General features: G+C 42.5%; 1 long non-coding RNA gene across 1 annotated transcript; it reads right to left on the bottom strand.

Annotated features, from left to right (window-relative positions):
* Positions 1-26,602, bottom strand: LOC309836831. Its single transcript, XR_014298179.1, has 3 exons — positions 26,511-26,602; positions 22,433-22,497; positions 1-50 (listed from the first exon to the last, which is right to left on the bottom strand). It is a non-coding gene; the product is annotated as an uncharacterized lncRNA (long non-coding RNA).
* Between the last annotated feature and the right edge of the window lie 65 nt (positions 26,603-26,667).

Raw genomic sequence — 26,667 nt, 5'->3', positions numbered from 1 at the left:
GTTGTAGACATCATGACACTTTAATCCTTATGTATTTCAACATGTAGCTCCTAGAGCAAAGACACAAAAACACAAGTTATGGCCATCAAGAAATTTACTATTAACTAATAAATAGCCCATGTTTAAATTTCCCAGATTGTCCCAATTGTGCCGTTTATACTCATTTTTTCTTATCCGAGATCCAGCCAACGATCACACAGTGCATTTAGTTGTTTTGTCTCTTGACTCTCTTTTAATCCAGAACAGTTCCCCAAATCTCTCTTGGCCTTTCTTGACACTGACATTTTTGAAGAATCCAGGCCTGTTGTTTTGCAGGAAGTCTTTAAATTTGGATTTGGATTCCTCATGACTAGACTCAATTAAACATCTTTGGCAACGATTATCACAAGTGATGTTATGCCCTTCATCAGAAGACTTATGGTATCATCTGGTCCCATCATTGGTGATAAAGTTTGATCACTTAGTTAAGGTGGCATCTACCAGATTTCTCTGTTGTAATGACCCTTTTTCCCCTTTGTAATTAATAAGCCTTCAGGGGTGATACTTTGAGACTGTGTGACTCTCCTGTTGCAACAACATATTACTCAATGGTTTAGCATCCATTGATAAGTTTTATCTGAATCAATTATAAAGTTTGTTGCAAAAAGTGATTTTCTAGTTTACCATTTCTTCTACATTTATTAAGTGCCACTCTTTTCTATAGGGTAGGGTATGAGGGGCAGTATTATTTGCCTCAAACTATTTTTTATTAAATATGTTATAATCCATTACTGTCATCATTCGTTATGCTCAAATTGTCTCAGGTTTGCCCAGTGCTGATACCTCCAAGTTAGCTCCTGTGTCCTTTTGCCATGTTCCCATCAATTTTGGAGCATGTCCTTGCATTTGGGAACAAGATATTCCAGCCTCAGTTTGCACATTTTCTGCTCCAGACCTGAAATTCACTATTTTCCAAGAAGCTTTGTTTCCTTTTAGTAGGGAATGGTATTTAGAGACCACAGTCCGGGTGCCAGGGGTTTTCACTGCTTCTGGTCTCTTTTTACCTACTCGCTCTGGTAAAGAGCTGGTCTTCGTTGTTTAATCAGCTCTCATTCATTTCTCTACCCCACCCTCATTTTCTTTTCCCTCTTCTTTGGCATCAAATCCTTGGCAAAATGTTGGAAGCTCTGAAGATTAGAAAATGCGGACCTAGACGGTACAACATTTGAAGGGAGACGACATCTTCATTTCTTTCCCAGCGTGTCCCCTCAAGCTGAAACAGGTTATAACTGAACTATGTTAAGGATTATCTATGAAGAAAGGAGCAGGCAGCAGTTCTCCATTCACATCTTTTTCTGCTTGAGGGTAAAGAACTGGAAGAATTTCATCTAATACAAATATGATTTGAATTTTAAAAGTCTGTGTCTAATTACTACTTATGACTATGGTAAAAATTGATTTTATATACTGTAATTGTGTGATTTGAATATGTAATCAAAAATGCAAAGCTCGATGCCTTTGATTCTTATTTCCATAACCAATGCTTCTCAGTTCACATATTTCAGTGGTTTCTGGGTTGAAACACCTTTTTCTAATTAGCAATCAAGACGTGCACAGTAGTTCAAGACCTCCTCAGGGTTTGAACCACCCTGCATAATGCATTTTATTCCATATCATGATTATGCTTGGCTCATCGCTGAACTGGTCATTACCTTGGCCACAGAAAGACGTCCCACAGGGAGTCTGTTCTTGAATTCTTAAGTGGCCTAAGATTTGCATCACCCTGGCAGGTAAAAGGGTCAAATTTAACCATCAACTAGCAAACATTTTCAGAAGACAAAAAAGTAAGTTACAGTTTTCAATGACTGGAGCTGTACCCTAATGTTTTAATAAAAATATTTTTATACATGAAGAACATGTGTTCTCTGAGGACACCACAGAAATCACCACATGATTCTACAAGACCAAGGACAAGCCATGAGGTCCCTGGCCTGTGAAAAACAACTGGCCACCCCGACACCTCTCTTCAAGGTCAACCTTTGTTGTGCTGTATATCAACATTCATAAGATATATGGGCAGCCACCAAAAACTCAAAGCAATGCTCCACCAAAAATGGGAAACCGCTGGTTCACTGGGAAGCCTAATGGTGACTACGACTTAAACTGCTTCTGTGCCTTAAGCATTTCAGGAGCAACCCTTCCCTCAGGTCAAAGGAAACTGTGCCCAGGCTTCAAGTCAGCTCTGTAAGCCCAGACCCCCACCCCAGTCCAGAGGCTCCCCCTACCCCAACCCCTCCCCACAGCTCTCTTCATGTCTGGCACTCTCTTTGGTTCACAACTGTTTGCCACTTCCTGTGTTTTGTCTTATATTTTTGCTATATTACTTTCGTCTCCCCACGTCAATTATGTAGTCCGTCACCAACGAAGAAGCACATAATACTCTCTTCAATATCTCTACGGCATTCTCTGAAAATAAGCACTCTTGTTTCTGTGGTTGTGATCATTGTTAAGGGTGTGAAATACAGAAAGCTCGTGTTTGGGTTTTGCATGCACCTAGGGAAAAAAAACTCTAGGGTTTTTCCCCCCTGAAGTCAACTATGGTTACAACGAAAACTATCATTTCTTTATTTCAGTTCCTCCTCACCCACCCAACAGAATGCCCCCCAACTCTGCCTGCCGTAAGAATCCTGTAGGAGAGTGCCAGGATACACTAGACACATAGAGACAACAATAGAGTGGACACAGGACATTTGAGAAATATAAACCAATAAATCTATCAATTTCTGTATTTTTTTAAACAGAAAAAACACTGTCATTTCAAATGTCCATGGTACCTGTAAAATAGTAATTATATACCAAGCTACAAATAAAACCTAAATCAATCCCCCCAAATAACAGGGCACATACTCTCACCACCACCAAAAAAAAAAAAAAAAAAAAAAAAAAAAGATGGCTTAAACCAAAAAATGAATAAATAAAATCTAATGACTTGTAAACTGAAATTCATTCTCCTGGTCAAATTGAAAATAAACAAAAGTCACCATCTTATAAATAAAGGACAGTAAGAGAAACATATGTCAAAATTTGTCAGGTGGGGACATAGTTACACTCAGAAAAAAATGCTGTCTACCCTGAAGAACAAAGCCACGATATTTTATACCTCCTTCCATTATGAGGTAGTTTGTTTACACAGCCCTTGGACCTGGGTCATCCTCTGACTTACTTTGGGTAGTAGAATGTGTGAGAGTGATTTTGTGTGAATTCCTAAGCACGGCAATTTCAATTTTTTCTCTCTTGGAATGCTGCCTCCATACTGCCACTTAAGGAAACTTCTAGCCCACTGAGGATGAGAGACCATGTGCAGGAGAACCCAGGGGCCAGCACTAACTGCTGGACACCTAAGTGGCGTCTCCTGGACCTTCCAGCCCAGCTGACCCGCCCCCATAACTGATCCCAAGTGAGATGAGCAGAGTAACCCCAGACAACCTAAAAAAACCATAAGATACAATAAAGTGTTGACATTTTGAGCCATAAATTTTAGGGTGATTTGTTATGCAGCCATAGATAGTAAATGATAACTTACTGTTTATCATAAATCATGGAATTTTGAACTCATCATAAATAAATGAAGCAATTCTAGTGGACTATGCTGTTTTGGCCAGTAACCCAAGTTGGTCCAATCAGTGAATCCCAGCACTTTTCTGGACACTTCCCTGGCACTTGGCTCCAGCTGGGGGCAAGTAGGCTGCAGCAGGTCCAGCCTTCCAAAGTTCATCACAGAGAACCAGCCTCTCCTTCGGCATAAGTCTCACCTTTGCTCCTTGGCTCCAGGTGGGTCCCTGTGGCCAGCAGATTAAGACCTGCTGATCTGCTCAACCCTGAACGCTCGGTGCCCCTGGAGTTGAGAGTGGAGTTCTTAGCACACGAAATGTGCTCAGTACTCACCAAGTATTATTATCTATATTGTTATTATTACCTGGAAAATACGTTGCTGGTTTTCTAGGAAACAAAGAGGCACTCTTCAACTTGTCCCTGACTTTCACCCCCTCTGGGGACTGGGACACAGCACTTATGCCAAAAGGTGTGGAGTGGGGGCTTGGGGGGGTCATCATTCCTGCTAAAATAATGATTTTATTTATTTTAGCAGATTTTTTTTTTTTTTTTTTTTGGTTTAACCCATCTTCCCCCACCCCCCTGTGGTGGTAGGAGTATGTGCCCTGAGTTTAGAGCAAGCAGCAAAGAAACATTTTTCTTTTGAAAGTATGTTTATGTCGCTGTCAAGCAGCCCAATAATACTGTCTCCCTCCAGGCTTTCTCCCTGCCGGGATCTCCTTACAGACAAGCCTGCACCCCAGATGCCTGCGGGCCCTTCAAGAACTCTGCAGCCTCCTAGAGCAGGAAGATGCCAGATGCTCCCTGCTTGGGGCAGGGCGACCAGGGTTCGAGGGGGCCGGCTCTGTTCTGACTCTCCCGCCCAGTCTCTGCTTGCCCGATCACCGCAGGAGAAGCCTCGAGAAGACCGGAGGGAGGCCTGCCTCTGAGGGCAACCCAGAAACAAGGGTTTGGCCAGAGGAAAGTTAACTCCAACGTTACAGAGCGACCCTTCGACGTTTCTGTGCGTAGCGGTCCCCAGCCTCTCCTCCCCATCACCGCGGAGAACCGTGGCTGACGCACCCAGGACCGAATCGGGGTGGCGCCCTCAGAGCCCGATCCCCGAGCTTGGTGAGCTGGGGCTCCCGCTGCGGGGAGGGACATTGGCAGAACCCCCTGACTCCCCACGCGGCGTCGGGGAGGACCCATGGTGGAAAACAGCGCGTCACCAGTAGTGTTTTGATTCCAGCCACAGAGCGGGCGTTAGCTGTGGCTCTTTTCCGCGGCCTCGGTCAGCCACTGAACACTTCTGGTTTAACCACTCCGGGGAGTGGAAGGTGTTGCCGAAAACCCAGTGTGGTTTCTACAGCGCCAGCGTCTCTGTCGCAAAATTAATCCCATAAGTGGCTGGTAAAGGGCACGTTTCCCAGGTAAGTGGCGCCGGCGCGTGCGGTGACCGCGCAACGAGAGGGCGCCCTCTCACTTCCAGTCCCCGCGCTGCAGCCCATCCCCACCGCCTCGGACACCTGGCCAGCGGTCTCAGCCCCTCCCCTCTTCCAAAGCTTGCCAGGGTCCTAGACTGTGGCAAGGAGACTGCCCAAATGCGCTGGGCAGGGTCCAGGCAAGACCAAGCACTGGCTTGCCTGACCCTCGCAGCTGCCATGTGACTGCCGCGGCCGGGGATCCTCGCCACAGACGGAAACGGTGACCCCCAGTGGGTTCTGTAGCCTGGCACGTTCTGGGCTCTTCTGTACAGTGCCCGAAAGGCAGGAGCGCTAAGGATCTGAGACCTCTCCTCTCATCCTGCCCTTGCTTCCCTACCCGAAGGGGCTGGCAAGAAAAGGGAAGACCAGAGAGGGGTCTCCAGGCAGAGGCAGGCAGTGGGAAAGACGGCGGGTGCAGGGGGCTGTAACCCTCGCACCCCACCCCCTCCCAAGCCTTGGCGGCCTAGCCCACCTCCTCCCTGCCTTGGGGCCCTGGAGAGAAGGGCAGGGGGAAGGGGAACCGCACCAGAGGTCACCACTGCAGGGTGACACCCTTCCAAACTGATAGTCCTTGATTTTCAAAAAATATATAGAAATAAGTTTATACACATTTCCAAAGTACACAACTTCTTTGGAGGCTTATTATACCCATGAAAATATAGGTTATAAACACAGGAACTCGGTAGCTCCCTGGTGGTCTAGCGATGAGGATTTGGCACCTTCACTACCACGGCCCAAGTTCAATCCCTGGTCTGGGGACTGACATCCCATCCCATAAGCCATTTGGCACAGCCAAAAAAGAAAAAAAAAATAGAGTACCATTTGGTACCAGTGAAGCAGGCCCAGAATCCCAGCTGAGTGTAAGCTGGCCTCGCCTACAGCTGTGCACCTGTAGGTGTCGTGCTGCTTGTACTGAATGTCAAAGACACCCCTTAGATCAGTCGGCAAGAAGAGGGCTTTCCATTTCTACCCCCGGCTACCGTTCACCTCGGCAGGAGCAACACTCTTGGGTAACTCACCCTGATGGAATGGCAGCCTTGCAGGTCACTTCCAGGCAGCCTATCCCAGAGGTGACGACCAAATTAAGATGCTGGAATCACACCGTGTGTGTTGAAAAGAGAAAAGAGAGCTTGGAGCAAAGGGAATGAGATGGGGCAGCTCAGCACACTTGGAATAGGGTGCAGAGATGGTTGGAAGGACCTCGCTGCCTGAGTCCTGGATTAGGCAACGCTAACATGACCCACTTCACACAGGGGCATCAGCCTTCCCCACTGATGAGAACCAGAGTCGAGGATGAGCAAGCCAGTAGACGGTAGGTGCCTGGGGCATGCACACACTCGCTCTATCAAGAGCTACAGGGGCAAGGACGCCTGGCCTAGAACATACATAGCTGGCCGACAAGCCTCTGAGCACCGTGCCTTTTACCTGCACGTCTTGGGCAGGGGACTCGCGACGCCGGAATGAATGTCACCAATAAAGAAGGATGATGCTTCCAACACAAAGCACAGAAGATAATTGAACACGTGCTGCCTGACACCAAAGAGGGACTTTGCCCTTGAAAAGACAATTCGTGTGCATGGAAAAGAAACAATGCCTGGAACCACATTGTCTGGATCCAGGTCTCACTCTGGGACTGAATGAACCCTGTGTTTTGTGAGTGGATTGTTTAAAACTTTTTTTTAAAATTCATTTATTTTTGGCTGCATTGGGTCTTCATTGCTGTGCACAGACTTTTCTCTAGTAGCATCAAGCAGGGTCTTCGTTGCAGTGCGTGGGCTTCTCATTGCAGTGGCTTCCCTTTGTTGCAGAGCATGGGCTCTAGGCACATGGGCTTCAGTAGTTGTGGCACATGGGCTCAGTAGTTGTGGCTCAAGGGCTCTAGAGTACACGTTCAGTAGTTGTGGCACATGGGCTTAGTTGCTCCGCGGCATGTGGGATCTTCCTGAACCAGGGATCAAACCTGTGTCCCCTGCACTGGCAGGAGGATTCTTAACCACTGCACCACCAGGGAAGTCCAAGTGGATTATTTAAAGATGCCAGGTTTCTGCTGTGGGCTGTACCTGAACTAGAAGATGCATTTGAGTCAAAGAATTGAATAAGTGGAAGGAGTGGATTGTAAGGGATGTTGCTGTATTGAGAATACTCAGGGTTTTTTTTTCTATTAACTAATTTTATATTATTTTTTTAATCTTTTTTTTATTTTGCCACACTGCACGGCTTGTGGGACCTTAGTTCCCCAGCCAGGGATTGAACCCACACCCTCGGCAGTGACAGCGTGGAGTCCTAACCACTGGACTTCCAGGGAATGCCCAAGAATACTCAGTTCTGGTGTATAGAATGAAAGACGCAAATGAGTAGAGCAGTAGGAAAACTCCTAAAATGTGTCTGTAGATTAGGAACGTGTGAGATATGGGAGAGAAGAACAGAACCTATGTCTGGTGAGCATAGACGGAAAGGATGGAACAAATCAATGTTATCAGTTGGTGAACATTTGGGTGGTTTTCAGAACTCACTTTTTAAAAACGTGCAGAGACTTGAACAGACACTTCATTGAAGAAAATATACAAATGGTCCATAAGCACAATAAAAGGTACTCAATATCGTTAGTCATTAGGGAAATTCAAATTAAAGTCACAATGTGATACCTCTAAACATCTACTCAAATGGTTAAAATTTTAAACCACCAAGTGTTAGTGAGGCTATCAGCCAAATGGAGCTGTCACCATGCCACTGGGGATCATTAGAGAAATGCAAATCAAAACTACAATGAGGTACCCCCTCACACCAGTCAGAATAGCCATTATTAAAAAGTCTACGAATAATAAATGCTGGAGAGGGTGTGGAGAAAAGGGAACCCTCCTACACTGTTGGTGGGAATGTAAGTTGGTACAGCCACTATGGAAAACAGTATGGAGGTTCCTTAACAAACTAAAAATAGAGCTACCATATGACCCAACAATCCCACTCCTGGGCATATACCTGGAGAAAACCATAATTCAAAAAGATACATGCACACCAGTGTTCATTGCAGTATTATTTCTAATAGCCATGGAAGCAACCTAAATGTCCATCAACGGATGAATGGATAAAGATGTGGTATATATACACAATGGAATATTACTCAGCCATAAAAAAGAATGAAATGCCTTTTGCAGCAACATGGATGAACCTAAAGATTATCATACTAAGTGAAGTCAGACAGAGAATGACAAATATCATATGATATTACTTATATGGGGAATCTAAAAAAAAGATACAAATGAAATTATTTTTAATATCTTTATTGAAGTATAATTGCTTTACAATGTTGTGTTAGTTTCTGCTGTACAACAAAGTGAAACAGCTGTATGTATACACATGTCCCCATATCCCCTCCCTCTTGAGCCTCCTTCCCAACCTCCCTATCCCACCCCCCCTTAGGTTGCCACAAAGCACCGAGCTGATCTCCCTGTGCTATGCAGCAGCTTCCCACTAGCCATCCATTTTATATTTGGTAGTGTATATATGTCAGTGCTACACTCTCACTTCATCCCAGCTTCCCCTCCCCTCCCCCGCAAGTGTCCTCAAGTCCGTTCTCTACATCTGCGTCTTTATTCCTGCCCTGCCACTAGGTTCATCAGTACCATTTTTTTAGATTCCATATATGTGCGTTAGTGTACAGTATTTGTTTTTCTCTTTCTGACTTACTTCACTCTGTATGACAGACTCTAGGCTCGTCCATCTCATTACAAATAACTCAATTTTTTCCCTTTTTATGGCTGAGTAATATTCCATTGCATATATGTGCCACATCTTCTTTATCCATTCATCTGTTGATGGACATTTAGGTTGCTTCCATGTACTGTCTATTGTCAAATGAACGTATTTACAAAAGAGAAACAGACCCACAGACATAGAAAACAAATTTATGGTTACCAAAGGGGAAAGTGGAGGAGGGATTAATTAGGAATTTGGGATTAACAGATACACACTACTATATATATTGAATAAAATAGATAAATAACAAGGAACTACTGTATAGCCCAGGGAACTATATTCAATAGCTTGTAATAACTTATAATGGAAAGGAATCTGAAAAAGAATATATATATGTAAATCACTTTGCTGTACATCTGAAACATTGTAAATCAATTATACTTTAATAAAAAGAAGTGAGTAGTGTGTATAGCTGTTACACTACAACTAGCACAAAAAATGAAGACAATATTCTTCTGGCATTCAAAACTATAATCTAACTCAGCAAAGAAGTTGTTTATGTCTTTAACAAACAAGTGATGTTCCAAAATATGTCTTGTTTCACTTTTGTCTTACTCCTTAAAGTAAATGAAACTAGCAACCGACAGGTCAGAACTACACTAGTTAATTGCAAACTTTGGTTGGCTACAGATACAAGACTCTGGAAAAATCAGTGAAAACATTTTGTGATAATCAGTTGACTGTATGGGATTTACGATAAAAAAAATACATTTTATTATTACTTATAAATTAGTAATAAACATCCTTTATATCAGCAAAATTCATAATACTTTTAAAATAATACTTTTAATATGTTAAGTTATTAATATGCTAAATAAATAGATGTTAAATATATAACTTTTTCCAGAGAGCCTGCTGTTAAATATTTACCAGTATACTACTGGGCACAAGGGAATACTTTGGATGATGGAAATTATCTATATATTGATTGGAGATGTGGTTTCATGGTGTACACATTTGTCAAAACTCATTAAACCATATACTTAAAATGTGTGCATTTTATGCTATGCAAATTGTACCTCAATAAATTTGATTTTTAGAAAAACAATATAAAATTGAAGACTTTGACTGATAAGCTAATGAAGACCTCAGTGAATTCCATAGTGGCTGGGCCTTGAAGAAACATTTGGGGGTCATAGCATAGTTTGTTCAGTTTTTTTTTAACTTTAAGCCCAGAGAACACAAAAGTCGAGAACGTCCTCTGACCACCCCCGCCAGCCCCACGGCCTGCACACAGCTGCAACCCCGGGTCCTCCATCCTGAGCCAGTACACCTTTCTCTGTCATCCTCTGAAAATATCCAAGAACTCACTCGTCTATTAAAATAACGTCTGAGATGAACTGCTTTGCAGTAATTATCAGCCAAGAGTAAAGGAAATGTGTTCTGCGCTTTTCAAAGCCTCTTTTATCTGAGTCTTTGATGAATTCCCCTGGAGCAGCCCTTCAGTCCCAGCCCTTTGCACAGGAGGTGAGCAGGAATGACCCCATTCACATGGAGGCACATATCGGCCACTGCACAGAGAGGAAAGACAAGTCCAGAAGTTAGGAGGGAAAAATCATAGATCAGGATGCTCTGTCTTCACAAAGTTAAATGTTCACAGTGTTCGGAAACAGCCTGTCAGCCCACTGAAACTTTCATTTTTCGTCCAGATAGATATTGCAGTCCCATAACCCTCTGTCATACACGTATGTATGTATATGATCACATACATATATACATAAACATATATATGCTATATATCATATATGCAAGGTTTTATACCAAGATAAATTCTTGTTGTAAAAAAAAGACAAATTGATTTTTGCCTATTTGTGAATTAAAATCCTAGCATCAGTCTTCTCTTCAGCAGCCCTTGCGGAATAACTTGCTGTTTAATATCAGTTAATCCATCAGCAGGTATACATAGAATAGTGACTACATGTTTATGATGGCTTCCTGGAAAGATGGGCATTTATTGCTTTGTGTCTCTTTAATTGACCTGGGTAATCCCAGCTCACTGTTTCCATCATATTCCTCTTCTAGACCCAGCAGAGGAAGTATGTGCCTTGAAATCATCACTTTATTGCTATTAATACATACTAGCCAGGACTATTTTGTTTGATATATTTTAATAACCAGTTGATCTTTGGATTTTCACTCTGAAATGATTCTATCACAAAGAGAATCTTTTTTTTAATTAATTAATTTATTTTTGTCTGCGTTGGGTCTTCGTTGCTGTGTGCGTGCTCTCTCTAGTTGCGGCAAGCGTGGGACTACTCTTGGTTGTGGTGCGCGGGCTTCTCATTGCGGTGGCTTCTCTTGTTGCGGAGCACAGGCTCTAGGCACGTGGGCTCAGTAGTTGTGGCGCACAGGCTTAGTTGTTCCGCGGCATGTGGGATCTTCCCGGACCGGGGCTCGAACCCGTGTCCCCTGCATTGGCAGACGGATTCTTAACCACTGCACCACCAGGGAAGTCCACAAAGAGAATCTTTACATGTTTAATTAATAATAACTTAATTAATAAAGCTTATATTAATTGTAAACTTTGGTGATTTTACAAGAGTAGTTAATTGTAGTTAATGCACAATTATTTAAGGAATAAGGGATCAATTTCTCATGAATGAAATCATGTTGACACAACCCCAGGAGGAAACAGATGTGAGAGAGTCACAGAGAAGACAGTTCAGCCCCAGAAGTTACCCTGCTCTGTAGCATCCCACAGGAGAGATGTAGGGCCCCTGGCACAGAGTTTTGCTGCTCCTTACTATTCAAAATCAGTCCTTGGACATACCCGGCAGTCCAGTGGTTAAGACTCCAAGCTCCCAATGCAGGGGCCCGGGTTTGATCCATGGTCGGGAAACTAGAACCTGCATTCATGCCTCAACTAAGAGTTTGCATGCCTCAACTAAGAGTACGCATGCCACAACTAAAGATCCCACATGCCGCAACTAAGAGCCGGCATGGCCAAATAAATAAATAAATAAATTTTAAAAAAAGATGAAGAAAAGCAAAATGAGGACTGAATGTCCCCCAGAGCCTGGGTAGACGCAGCAGAGTGAAAGCCCCTCCCCCAAAGAACAACACACAGGAAGTCCTAGAGAGAAAAATCACTGTGACTGAGGAAAGGGAGCCCCTAACCCTGCTCCCCCGCATTCTCAGCAAACTCCCCAAACCCCACTGATGTGTCTGCACCTGAAGGAAGCAGACTGAGGAGAAATGAGGCTGAGGGGCTTTGGGGTAAGTGCACAGTAAGGCTGCCCTTTGGCAGAAGCTCCCACCAGGTCGGGGAGGGGCTGGCTGAGTGTCTTTTCTTTCTTCTCTTGAGAAAGGTTCAAGGGAGTCTTCTGGGCCTCCTATGGAACCGGTGCATTAGTTTGCTAGGGCTGCTGCAACAAGAGTACAGAAATTTATCCTCTCACAGTTCTGAAAGCTAGAAGTCTGAATTCAAGGTGTCAACAGGGTTGGTTTCTTCTGCGGCCTCTCTCCTTGGCTTGTAGGTGGTCATCGTCTCCGAGCGTCTCCACGTGGTCTCCCTCTGTGTGTATCTGTGTCCTAATCTCTTCTTACAAGGACATCATTCATATTGGATTGGGGCCCATCCTAATGACTTCATTCAACCTTAATCACCTCTTTAAAGGCCCCATCTCCAAATATAGTCACATTCTGAGGCACTGGGAGTTAGGATTTCAATATAGGAATTTCTGGAGGACACAACTCAGCTCATAACAGCCAGGAATATATCTGTGGAAGCTATGGAGGCAAGGGTGGGTCCTGGAAGGCTGACCAAGAGCAGCCCCAGGACAGAGGGACTGAGGAACTCTGTGTTCCTGAGGGCAGGCACTGCATCTTACCTGCCTTTATTTCCCAAATGCCGAGCACTAGGCTTGGCACTTAGTAGGGTTTCCAAAAAAATGCTTTTTGAATGAGGGGATGAATGAATGAATGAATGAATGAGCATGTTACTAGAAAAGGTATTCCCGTTCTCTGCACCTTTTTTACAAACAGGTGAGAATCTTTCTGGCTTTATTTAAGGACAGGTAAGGGCCCTCTTAATTTCTTCTGAGGTTGGTTCTCTTTGGACCAGGCAGGTGAGGGTAGGACCAAACTTCATCTTGGCCCCCAACCATTCAGCATCCATCCTCTCTGCACCAAGTCCTCTCCACTCCCCGCCCCCCTCCCTCCCCTCAAGGAGCAGGGCTCAGAACTCAGAGAGCTCCAAAGACCCAAGGGCATGTACACAGCCTAGGAGGAAAACATGTATCAGCACAAAGCTACAGAGAAAACAATGCAATGTCAGGATTAATACACTCGAGGAGACATAATACATCAACTAGTTTCCATGCCCATATTGTCATTTATTATTTACTTATACATTATCATGATGTGGGATAGGGGTGCATTTCCATTTTTTTGACATGTTTTGTAGTAGGGGATCCAAAAGAAGAAGCCTCTGGGGCCTGGGAAGCTCTTAGACTGGCCCTGTGCCTGTTAGCTTTCCAGCTAGGAGAAGGAGGTCCTAGTTAGGGTAACATGGTGGTACCCTCACCCTGTGGCATGGAGATCATCCTCAGAAAGAAGCTGGCCACAGAAGCTTGAGTGGAACTGCTTCTGAAGTCAGACTCCATGACGGGTTTTAGGCGAAAAACTGTTTTCTAAATGTTTCCTGTTGGTCCCCCTTTCCCACCAGGCATAGATGACAGCTATCATCATAAAGGATACAGGACCTGAGGGGTTTTTTTCCTCCTAAGAGTGGTTTCAGAACTTGGTCAGTTGCTTTGGGAGGGAAATGAGGCAAAAGGCGAACATGTTTCTTTTTCCCAGAAAGAGCACAGTGTGAGGAACAATGATGGTGTGGCTTAGCTCCAAGAGTAACCCTTGTGGGTTGTGACATCTGACATTGTGCCTTTAACAGTGAGCTGGAAAGGATTTTGAAAAAATGCCATTCTGTGCACTGTGGGCAACTGCACGTACAGTAGGTCTGCTCTGAGCAGAGAAGCATCAATATCTATTACTTAGAAACAGATGAGAAGGCGAATCAGCAGCTGCTAGACCATCAGATGAACTGCGCTCTGTTGTGTTTCAAGCCTAACTTTCCTTCTGCCTCTTACATCCCGTAATTGTCAGTGAGCTCTGTGGTACCCTTCCATGACATAACTGATCAACTGCAGGATCACGGCTAATAAACTGATATAAAAGAGCTTATTAAGACATACCTTTAAGTGTGAGATAATATGTGATTCAACACGCGGCACAAACAGCTCAGAAGCCCAAGCTCACCGCCAAGCTTACTGTGGCTTTCTCCCAGGGAATCACGGCATATGGTACCATAATAGAGCAGGAATTTACAGCAACGGAGATGTATGAGGGAGATTAAAGCTTCATCTGTAAGGACATATTGCGTGGCAAAAAACACCGTTATTGTATTTCCTGCTTTGTATTCTAATGAGAAACTTAATCCCTTTCGGTAGAGTGTGGGCTCCCTCTGCTGCTGGCAGGACATATCAGGACTCTATGCACTAAGGGATCCCTGGGCACCTGAGCAGAGCAGGTGGCCTGTCCTGGGAGGAGAAAGATGGGGCTGAACATTCAGAGGGACAGACTTGTTCTGTAGGCTCTGCCTCTGTGTGACACTGGGACTATCTGTGCCCCTACTGCAAGTGATGGAAAACACAACGATGACCTGTCCACATCACCTGTGTCCATCCTGAAACAGGTCACAGAAGTGATGCTGAGAGGCAGCCCTCCCCTCTGAGTGGCGACCCTCCCCTCCCTCCCTCTCCTTTCCCTTCTCCTTCTTTTCTCTCTCTCTCTCTCTCTCTCTTTTACCTTCCACACAGCCACTGCCAGAAGCTCCTCCAGTTCTGTTTCAGACCCCTCCCAACAGTTTTGCTACTGCTCTGGGTTCTGCCTCGTCCTAGCACGGCCAGCACCTGACTCATGTGGTACCGAGGAGACTGCATCACCCAGAAGGTTTAACAGCTTCCGCCCATCAGTAAGCAACTCGTCTCAAGACACCTGGTCACACCCCACTCTCAGCCTCCCACCACCGGTCCAACTTCAAGAGTTGCTTCGTCTCGGCAACAGGATGTTTTAATGTAGTATCCACCCCAAGGGCAGAAACATTTTAGTGCCATAACTTTGATGTGTCCCTTTTGGCCAAATCTAAATAAATAAATAGACCATTAAACTCCAGCTGTTTCTGCTACCAAGATAGGTATGGGAAGAGGATACGGCTTGGGGGTGGGGGGGGGGGTCATACACCATACTCTTTGAAACTAGGACCACACTTGCTCCTCTCAGAACCATCAACCATCCTAAGCAAAGCAGCTCATTCTCCGATAATCTGGTTATTCGCGTGGTATCTCAAATTCTCTGATTTCTCTCTTTAAGTTCTAACGGCCATACTACTGTACTTTCAGTAGTCAACAGAGATGTACGTCTGTGTGTCTGCAGACTTCCTGGTGATACTAGCGGTCTTTTACCAGGTACACATTAGCTACTGGGTGAGAGGGGTGCAGGCATACTGCTAGTTCTCTGGGTTACATATGCTGATATATGATCACCTATTCTCACCTGCAGCCTGCAGAGAAAAACGTTCAATTACATTTCAGATGGCATCCTCGGGCATAACACATTTATATTTCATATCGCTAATTTCAACACTCATGGCATTTATTCATTTGTTCATTTAACTCAGAAGCCTCCGCAGTCATCCAGGTGAGAGGAGCTTGCCTGGCCAAGGCAGGTGGTAGAAGAGGAGGCGGGGAGGAGCCGGGCCCTGGAGAGGTTTTGAAGACAGACAACAGGATACTCGGGTGAGTTGGATGTGGGGTGAGACAGAAAGAGGGGGGTCAAGGTGACTCCAAGATCTCTGGTGCGCAGTTACGAGGGTGCCTGTTTTCCAATCTGGTTGCAAGGTGGTGCTATTTACTGAGATGGCAAACGATGGAGGGAGACAGGTTCTGAAGGAGAGGTCAGGATTTGTTCGGGGCATGATGCATTTCAGATGCCTGGTCGACATCCTTGTGACGATGTGGGGTGGGCGGGTGGATGTTCTGCGTTGGGTTCCAAGGGAGGGTGGGCTGGAGACAGAACCTGAAATTCACCAGTGGATAGATGGCACTGGATGAGATTGCCAGGGGATGAGTATAAAAAGCCTGGGGCAGAGTCCTGGGGTAACTTGCAGATAGTCCGGAGGAGGGGCGAGCCCCATCCTGCAAAGGAAAAGCGAGAGGAAAACCAGGAGATCACGGGGCAAGTATCTCAAGGAGGAGCGAGAGAGCAACATTGCTGCTGATGGATTGAAATTATCTCAGTAACCCTGAACAAGTCAGCTTCAGAAAATCCTAATTGGAACGGTTCAAGAGAAAGTGAGCCATGAAGAAGTGGAGATAGCAAACAGAAACTACTTTTTTCAGTTTTGCTATAAAGGAGAGGAGAAAAATAGGGCTATGGTAGAAGGTAAATTTTATATTATGTATATTTTATCACAATTAAAAACATGTTTATTTTTAACTGTGATAAAATATACATAATATAAAATTTACCATCTTAACCATTTTTAAACGCCCAGTTCAGCCGTGTTAAGCACATTCACATTGTCGTGCAACCAATCTCCAGAATTTATCTTGCCAAACTTGAACCCTGTACCCATTACATAACTCTCCATTCCCTTCTCCTCCCAGACCCTGGAAACCACCATCCTACTTTCTGTCTCTATGAATTGGACTACTCTGGTATATTAATCTGCTAAGATTGCCATAACAAATTACCATAGGCTGGGTGGCTTAAAATACAGAAATTTATTTTTTCACAGTCCTGAAGTCTACAAGTCCAAGATCAAGTACTGACAGTTTTGGTTTCTCCTGAGATCTCTCTCCTTGGCTTGGAGATGGCCATCTTCTCACTGTGTCCTCACATGGCCTTTTCTCTGTGTGCATGCATCCCTGGTCTCTTCTTATAAAGACACTAGCGATATTGGGCCCCACCCATAATTACCTCTTTAAAGAACCTGTCTCCAAATGCAGCCACATTGGGAGTTAGGGCGTCAACATATGAAATTAGGGTGGACACAATTCAGTCCACAGCATCTAAGTGCTTCATATAAGTAAAATCATACAGTACATGCCTTTTTGTAACTGGCCTATTTCACTTAGCATAACAACTTCAAGGTTCATCCATGTTGTAGTACCTGTTCCAATTTCCTTCCTTTTCAAGGCTGAATATATTCCGTTGTATGTCTATACCACATTTTGTTTATCCATTCATTCATCAGTGGGTGAATGGGTTGCTTCCACCTTATGGCTATTGTGAATAATGATGCTATGAACATGGGTGTGCAAATATCTCTTCAAGACCCTGATTTCAATTCCTTTGAGTATATACCCAAAAATGTATTACTAGATCATATGGTAATTCTATGTTTAAGTTTTTGAGGAACCAACATACTACTTTCCATAGCAACTGCACCATTTTACATTCCCAGCAACAGTGAACAAAGGTTCCAATTTTTCCACGATCTCCTCAACACTTGCTATTTTCTGTGTTTTTGACAGTAGTCATCCTAACGGTTGTGAGGTGGTATCTCACTGTGGTTTTGTTTTTTTTAATTGAAGTATAGTTGATTTACAATGTTGCATTAGTTTCAGGTGTACATCAAAGTGATATATATATATAATATATATATATGATATATACACATACTTTTTCAGATCCTTTTCCATTATAGGTTATTATAAGATATTGAATATAGTTCCCTGTCACTGTGGTTTTGACTTGCATTTCCTAGTAATTAGTGATGTTGAGCACCTTTTCGTGTGCTTGTTGACCATTTGTGTATCTTCTTTGCAGAAATGTCTATTCAAGTCCTTTGCCCATTTTGAATTGGGTTGTTTGTTTCATTGTTGAATTGTAGGAGTTCTCTATATTCTAGACATCAACCCCTTATCAGATATATCATTTGCAAATATTTTCTCTCATTCTGTAGGTTGCCTTTTCATTGTGTTGATAGTGTCCTGAAAGTTTTAATTTTGATGAAGTCCAATATATCTATTTTTACTTTTGTTGCCTATGCTTTTGGTGTCATATCCAGGAAATCATCACCAAATTCAATATCACTTTTAAAAAATTAAAAATTAAAAAAAATTTTAAAATTATAAAAAGCACTTTGAGATCCTAAGAGAGTACAGAAGACATGTGGCAATGGAACAAGAATTTAAAAGTCCCATTAGGGGACTTCCCTGGTGGCGCAGTGGTTAAGAATCTGCCTGCCAATGCAGGGGACATGGGTTCGAGCCCTGGTCCGGGAAGATCCCACATGCTGTGGAGCCACTAAGCCTGTGCACCACAACTACTGAGCCCAAGTGCCACAACTACTGAAGCCCACGTGCCGAGCCAGTGCTCTGCAACAAGAGAAGCCACTGCTATGAGAAGGTCGCGCACTGCAATGAAGAGTAGCCCCCACTCACCACAACTAGAGAAAGCCGTGAGTAGCAATGAAGACCCAACACAGCCAAAAATAAATACATTAATTAATTAATTTTAAAATAAATAAATAAAATAAAAGTCCTATTAATTGAGACAAAGGTTATTTAAACAAAATAGAAAATGCATATCTACTATGAACTCTTACAAGGTAAATATGAGTGCAAAACTGTTATAAAAACAAGGAGAAATCTATAGAAACACAATAGTATGGTAAGAACTTTAAATAATTCTTTAGTCTTTGATAGATCTGGTATATAAAAAAATTAACAGGTATATAGAAGATATAAATAGCTTCATGTTGTGTATGTGTCAAACTTGTCTACAACCAACAAAGGGTACACCTTTCCCAATCCCATAAAGCATTTAAAAAAATCCGTCACAAATAATGCAATGGAAAAATCTCAGGAATTTTATACAAGCCTACATTCTCTGATTCCAGTGCAATTTTTTTTTAATTCAAGTGTTAAAAGTTTTTAGAATTCAAACACTTGAAATTTTACAGTCTTCTGGTGGTTCATTGTACTGTTCAACAGACATTTCCAGCTTTCCATTTTCTAGGCACAGGGTAGGATTGTACTTCTTCACCCCCTTTGATGTTAAGAATAGTCAAATGATCTTCTTTGGCCAATGAAATATGAAGAGAAATGATGGGTATCATTTCTGGGTGGAAACTTAAAGGGACAGTGCATGATTCACTAGGTTATCTCTGCCATGGCAACTGGTAACAGCAAGATGGCAGCTGCTCTGTTAGCCTGGGTCTCAGAGTGGGGAGACCTGGAGCAGAGCCCCCAGCCAACCTCGGTGAGCAAGAAATAAACTTTTGCTATTTTAAGCCATTAATATTTTGAGAGTTTTGTTATACAGCATAGCCTAGCCCATCCTGACTGATACAAGCCTCCTAAATAACTTCTCAGCTAAAAAGATCAAAACTGCAAGTTGGAGACAAGAAAATAAGTGCTATTTTCAAAATGACGGGCTGGCCACTCAGTTTTTCTCTTCTTCCCCCTAAGACCCTACAAAAATGATAGTAAAGGACTAAAATGGGAATAAATCCACAATGACAAAGAGAACAGGAAGTTGTCCATCAGTGGAAGAAAGTTTTAAAAAAAAATTGTGAGACTGTGTCAAGCTGATACAGAAGTAATGACAGAAGACACACCGCAGAGGAGGTTGCCGATCTTCCCTACAGAATTCCAGAGAGGCATAAGACAGAGTACGCAAGTGAGACCGGGCCAAAAACACTGGGATTACTCCAAAGGCTCTGTCTTAAACAGTCCAGTCCTTAGCTCCTCCCCTCGTTCAGAATGCAGGGCCTCCAGAAAGATCAACTCTCCAAGTGAAACACCTGAGAGTTCTTCCATTAAATAACAAAGAAGAAAAGGGAGGAGGAGGAAGAGGAGGAGAAAGAAGGAAGAAGGAAGGAGAGAAGGAAGGGAGGGAGGGAGGGAGGAAGAAGGAGGGAAGGGAGGGAAAGAAAGAGAGACAGAAATTTGTATTCATTTGCTAAGGGCTGCCTTAAAAAAGTACCACAAACAGGAAAAAAACAACCTCAAAGGAAAGAGAACTAATTCAGGAAATAGAAGAGAATTAAAATTTTTTTCTAATTATAATCATAACTATATTCAGGAAGTTATTGCATTCAAAATCATAAACAAGATGCTAAGTAAACAGCACAATCAGAGAACAAGAAAGGGCTCTTACAGAATGAAAATATCATGCTGAAATAAATTGAAGGCCCAGAAGATAAAACAGAAGAAATCTTCCAGAAAGCAGAGCAAAAAGACCATGAGATGGGAGACATGAAAGAAATGAGACTCAGAAGACCTTTCCAGGAGGCCCAGTTTTACAGGCATTCCAGATAAAGAAAGATAGAAATCAGAGGGGAAACATTATCAAATGAGCAATACAACAGTATCTCCAAAAGGTTAAAGTTACACGTTTTCAGATTGAAAGTACCTACAGAGCAAACAGCACAAGGTCTTTTAAAAGACCCACATGTCTGTAAAATTTTAGAACACTGGGAAAAAAAGAAAATACTCTAAAAGCTTCCACAAGGAAAAAAATACCACTTATGAAGGAACAAAATTCAGATTTTTTATCACCAACACCAAATGTTAGAAAACAGATGATATACCTTCAAAGAGACTGACTACTAAACACAATTGAATCATGGATTGACAAGAAAACAAACAGCTGTGGAGAAGTTTATTTGAACAATTAGAGAGAGACAAAAGTGGGTTGTATATCAGTTAGATGATATTATTTTATTTACATTACTTTATTGAGTGCAATAACTGTAGTGTAGTTATGCATGAGAATGTCTTTGTTCTTAGGATATATATACTTGGGGAGAAGTGACATGATATCTGAAAGTTACATTAAATGGTTCAGAAAAATTGTGCATGTGTATGTGCATTTGTGTGTGTGTGTGTGTGTATGCATGCACACCACATGTGTGTAGACAGAAAGATATACCAAATATGGCAAAATCTTAATGATTAGTGGATCTACGTGAAGGACATATAGGTGTTCTTTTCACTATTCCTTCCATTTTTTTATAGATTTGATATTTTTCAAAATGAAAAGTAAGGAATTTAAGAAATACAACTGATACACAACAAAGCTGTAAGGGAAAATAGCAAATAATTTTTAAATTTCTTAATTTAAAATAATTCAGAGGGAAAATTCTTTTTTCTAGAAGTTTATAATTAACCAAAGAATTAAAGTATAAGATTAAATATTCAGACATGCAAGAACATAGAAATTTTACCTACTAGCTCTTTTTCTTAGAAAACTTCTTGAAGGTGTGCTTCAAAAAGATGAGGGGTTAAACCAGGAAAGAAAACAGGGAGTCCAAAAAACAGGATACAACCTAAAATAGCAACAAAGGGAAATCCAGAATGACAGGAATGCAACAGGCCTAGAGAGGAACCTGTCCAGATTAAAGAGCGAGGAGGAAGACAGGTATCTGATAAGAAAAGTAGAGTCTGTCAGAATACATGATATGATGGAGAGTTTAGAAATGTTCAGTTTTCTTTGATAAAGAAAAACAAGGCACCCCAATTTCATTGCAGCATTATACACAAGAGCCAGGTCATGGAAACAACCTGAGTGTCCATCAGTGGATGAATGGATAAAGAAAATGAGGCATATGTATACAACAGAGTATCATGCAGCCATAAAAAAGAAGGAAATCCTGCCATTGGCGACAACATGGATGGACCTAGAGGGTATTATCCTCCGCGAAATAAGTCAGACAGGGAAAGACAAATACCATATGATTTCACTTATATGTGGAATCTAAAACAAAACAAGTGAACTGAAAAGCAGTTATAGATAAAACCGAAACAGAGTCACAGATACAGAGAACAAACAAGTGGTTGCCAGAGGAGAGCTGGGGTGGAGAGAGGAGTGAAATGGGTTGAGGGAGATCAAGAGGTACAAACTTCCAGGTACAAAATAAATGAGTCCCAGGACAAAATGTACTGCATAGGGCATATTGTCCATAATAATGTAATATCTTTGTATGGTGGCAGACGGTAACTAGACTTATCATGGTGATCATTTTGTAACGTATAAAAATGTTGAATCTGCACCAGGCACTAACATAGTGCTGTGGGTCAATTATACTTCAAACAAACAAACCCGTAGAAAAAGAGATCAGATTTGTGGTTACCAGAGGCAGGGGGAAGGGGGTTTGAGGGGAGGAGGAATTGGATGAAGGTGGTCAGAAGTTAGAGACTGCCAGTTATAAGGTAAAGAAGTCCTAGGGATGTAATGTACAACATGATTCATATAATTATATTATACTTTGCTTTATGTTACGTATGTAAATCGTTAAGAGAGTAAATCCTGAGTTCTCATCACAAGGAAAAAATATATTTTCTTTTATTCCTTTTTCTTCTTTTTGTATCTATAGGAGATGATGGATGTTCTAAACTTACTGTGGTAATCATTTCACGATATATCTAAGTCAAATCATTATGCTGTTCACCTTAAACTTATACAGGGCTGTAGGTCAATTATATCTCAATGAAAAGGAAGGAAAGAAAGACTGAATTATGATTACAGATTGGAATATGAATAAGATGTAGCACAGATAATAAGAAGCACAGATAATAGAAGCTGAGAATGTAGAAAAAAGGATGCAAACTTACTGGAAGGTTAGAGATGCTGGCATCTTCATCTTTTAAAGCTGGGAGTCAAGAGACACTGTCTATACCTGATGAAATAAGAAAGAGAAGGTGTAAGTGTGTTGCTTAAACAATATACAACTTTGGAACTGAAAATAGTAATATGTGTATTAGGAAACTAAGGAAGAAAAGTAGGAGTTGTGGAGTGTGTCAAATCCCTATCCATCAGGGGATTAGAAAATGTCTAAACTATATAAATGAAGACATCATAGCATAGGTATGTTATTTAAATACATAGCTTCTTGGGGCTTCCCTGGTGGCACAGCGGTTTAGAATCCACCTGCCAATGCAGGGGACACGAGTTCAAGCCCTGGTCTGGGAAGATCCCACATGCCACGGAGCAAATAAGCCACCCGTGTGCCACAACTACTGAGCCCACATGCCACAACTACTGAAGCCTGCGCGCCTAGAGCCCGTGCTCCTCAACAAGAGAAGCCACCACAATGAGAAGCCTGTGCACCGCAACGAAGAGTAACCCCTGCTCGACGCAACTAGAGAAAGCCGTGCGCAGCAACAAAGACCCAACGCAGCCAAAAATAAATAAATAAAAACTTTAAAAATAAATAAGTAGCCTCTTAACTCATTTCCTGATGCTGCATTTGCCTTCTCCTCACACACGCAGTTTACAGTCCAGCCTCAATGGCTCTCTTGTAGTTCCTTAAACATTTCAGGCAGGCTCCTACTTCAGGGTCCTTCCGTTCCTTCTGCCTGGAATTCTCTTCCATATGATGTCTCTGTGACTCCCTGTCTCTCCTCCTTCAGGTCTTTTTTCAAAAGTCACCATCTCAGTGAACACTTCCCTGATCCACCGCTCTCTATCCCCACTACCTGACTTTTTTTCCTCTGTAGAACTTGACTTATCACATCTAATATACATATTCTGTCCTTTATTTCTATATTTATACTATATCTCCACTCCACCAGTACTATGTAGGGGGGGATGCAGTGATGCTTCCCTGTTTTTATTCACCTCTATATACATTGGTACCTAAAACAGTTGCTTAGGCACATAGAAGGCAGTCACTCAATACATAGTTAATAAAAGACTAAGTGAAGGAATAACTACAGAGCAAGCTGGAGGTAAAGTTTTACCTTTGGGAACTAAGACTGGTTGGGTAGGAGTGGGCCAGGAATAGCTGCTTTTCCTCACGTACAACTGACTTTTTTTAACCATATTATTTTGACCAGGGTTTAAAGAAATTATTATTACCTTTACAAAATAGGAAAATGTTTTAAGATATTGTGAAAGAAAAAAAAATAAGACAATTGAAAACACTATACACACACACACAAACCTGTACTCACAAGTAAATTCATTCCTTAAATATTTTCATTATTAAACAAGAAAGAATAAAAACAAACAAATAGAATATTCATCTGAAGGAACCAGAAAGAAATTAACAGTGGAAATATGAAAAGGAGGTAGAAATAAATAAAGAAGAAAGTAATCAGTACTGATAAATTTCAGTTCCTTGGGGAAAAAAGAAAAACAGCAACATATTAAAATAGCTGGAAAGCATAATCAAGGAACACAAAGAAACAATAGCCCAAATAAACAATCAAGTCAACAATCCCTAAAAGGGATATGACCACAGATACAGATGTGATAGCCAGATGTTTCTAAAATGTGAAACCCTGAATGAAATGAATGGTTCTCTAGCAATTAAAATTATCTTGAGAAGAAACAGAAAACCTGAACAGGCTGATGAAGAAACCCAAATGGTCTGACAGAGTCCTTTCATATCTGCCCTAAAATAGTCACACAACTACATAAAGAATTTATCTTTGTTTTGTGACTTATTTTTTAAACCTTTAAATATTTAATCTATTGGGAATGTATTTTTTATTTAAGGAATGAGGTGAGAAGCCCCGTCTCTGCTTATCTGGTTTCCTTCCCTCTTCATGGGTGTGTGCCACTCAGGCATCATCAGCCCAGGTAGGGCTGCATCTTCCCCTGTGAGTGGAAGTCACGTGACCCATCACATGGCCCATTGTACAGCCTGTCCACAAAGGGTCTCAAAACGTGACCCCCGGAAATAGAAGTCGACTCCAGACTGCCATTTTTATCATCTCTCCCCGCAAAATCTTGCCTGTTTACATATTAGAGAAAAAGCATCCTTAATGTTTAAGAATGTTAAATTCAAAACACATGGATTCTCTATACCCAAGAATTGAAAGAGATATTTATACATCAATGTTCATAGCAGCATTATTCAGGAGAGCCAAAAAGAGAAAACAACCCGGGGCTGCCCTGGTGGCGCAGTGGTTAACAAACTGCCCGCCAATGCAGGGGACACGGGTTCGAGCCCTGGCCTGGGAAGATCCCACATGCTGTGGAGCAACTAAGCCCGTGTGCCACAACTACTGAGCCTGCGCTCTAGATCCCGCGAGCCACAACTACTGAGCCTGTGTGCCACAACTATTGAAGCCCACGCGCCTAGAGCCTGTGCTCTGTGACAAGAGAAGCCACCGCAATGCAAAGCCCGCACACTGCAGTGAAGAGTAGTCCCTGCACCCCACAACTAGAGAAAGCCCGCACGCAGCAATAAAGACCCAAAGCAGCCAAAAAAAAATAAAAAAATAAAAATAAATTAATATTTTTTTAAAAAAGAGGAAAAAACCCAAGTGATGAATGGATAAACAAAATGTGGTTATATATATTATATATTATATATATATTTTATATATATATATATATGAGAGAGAAATGTTATTAAATAGGAAAGAAATTCTGACACACGCAACAGTATGTGAGACAGGCTGGGACCTGGGACCCTTCGCTGCAGTGCTTGCACCAGGACAAACCTCTCCTCAAGCAACAAAATACAAAGAAGCTATAGGGACTAAAAATAACTGTGCACATGTGCATTTGGGGCAAATTCTGGACAAGGTACAAAGAGACCAAAAAACCCAACTGCCACTTCTGAAGAGCTGGGTGCAAAAACAGGGTGTCGGGAGCATAAGCAGGGTGCTGTGCATGCCTCCTGCAGTCAACACCACCAAAGGGGTGGGCAAAACACCGAAGTCTCCCCTCTGGCCCGACCCCTGGACACACCCCTACCCTCACCCCATATTAGGAACAAGCTCATCAGCCCCAGGGAGTGAACAAGGGAACCTGTTCTTGCTCCCGGCTGCTGCAGCAGGGGCCCCAATAAAGCCTTGCCTGAATTTCTTGTCTAGCCTCTGATCAATTTCTATTGATTGGGGAAGGCCAAGAACCCTGGTCGGTGTCACACGGATGAATCTTGAAGACATTATGCTAAATGAAGTAGGCTAGTCACAAAAGGACAAACGTTGTATGATTCCACTTGTATAGGTACCTATAACAGGCAAATTCAGAGACACAAAGAATGGTTCAAGGGCTGGGGGGAAGGGGGGATAGGGCACAGTTTTAGTTTTACAAGATGAAAAGAGTCCTAGAGATTGCACAAGGTGAACGCATTTAAAACTACTTAACTGTGAACTTAAAATGGTTAAAGTGGTAAATTTTAGATTTTGTCACAACTGAAAAGTCAGCACATGCATGACACAGGGTTAGGGAGCTGACATTCCGGCCAACACACACCACCAGGGAATTCACCCCAGGACAGCGTGTGTGTGTGTGTGTGTGTGTGTGTGTGTGTGTGTGTGTGTGTGTGTGTGTGTGTGTGTGTGTGTGTGTGTGTGTGTGTGTGTGTGTGTGTGTGTGTGTGTGTGTGTGTGTGTGTGTGTGTGTGTGTTTTCACACCACATCCCACAGCCCCCAAGCCAACCTCTGAGGAAAGGCCCATCTGATTCCGACTCTCAGCCTCCAAGTTTGTTTTAACTTGGCTTCGTAACGGCAGGATGACCAGAGTCTCTGTTTGCTCCAGCTCCACCCCCAACCCACTTTATGGGTACAATTTAATATTTCTGAACAAATTTTAAAATTGTGCAACTATCACCACCATCCAGTTTTAGAACATTTCCATCACTCCGCTTAGCGTTTCTAAGCGCCCGGATCCTCATCTGTAAATGAAGACAACATGAGCCCAGCACATTACAGGCCACCAACAAATTTTACCTAGCATTATACTTGTTGAGGATGGCCTGTTTCCAGGTTACTATCTTTTCCCACACGCAGCCAGATCTTTGCCCGGCTGGCGGCCGCGCGCGCAGAGCACAGATTTGCAGCGGGGAGGTGGAACCGAAGTCCGGAAGGCTCCGCGCGGCGGTTCTTC

This window comes from Grampus griseus, assembly GCF_964374135.1.
Source record: "Grampus griseus genome assembly, chromosome: 19".
Lineage (NCBI taxonomy): Eukaryota > Metazoa > Chordata > Mammalia > Artiodactyla > Delphinidae > Grampus > Grampus griseus.
This window is presented reverse-complemented; position numbering and strand designations above follow the sequence as displayed.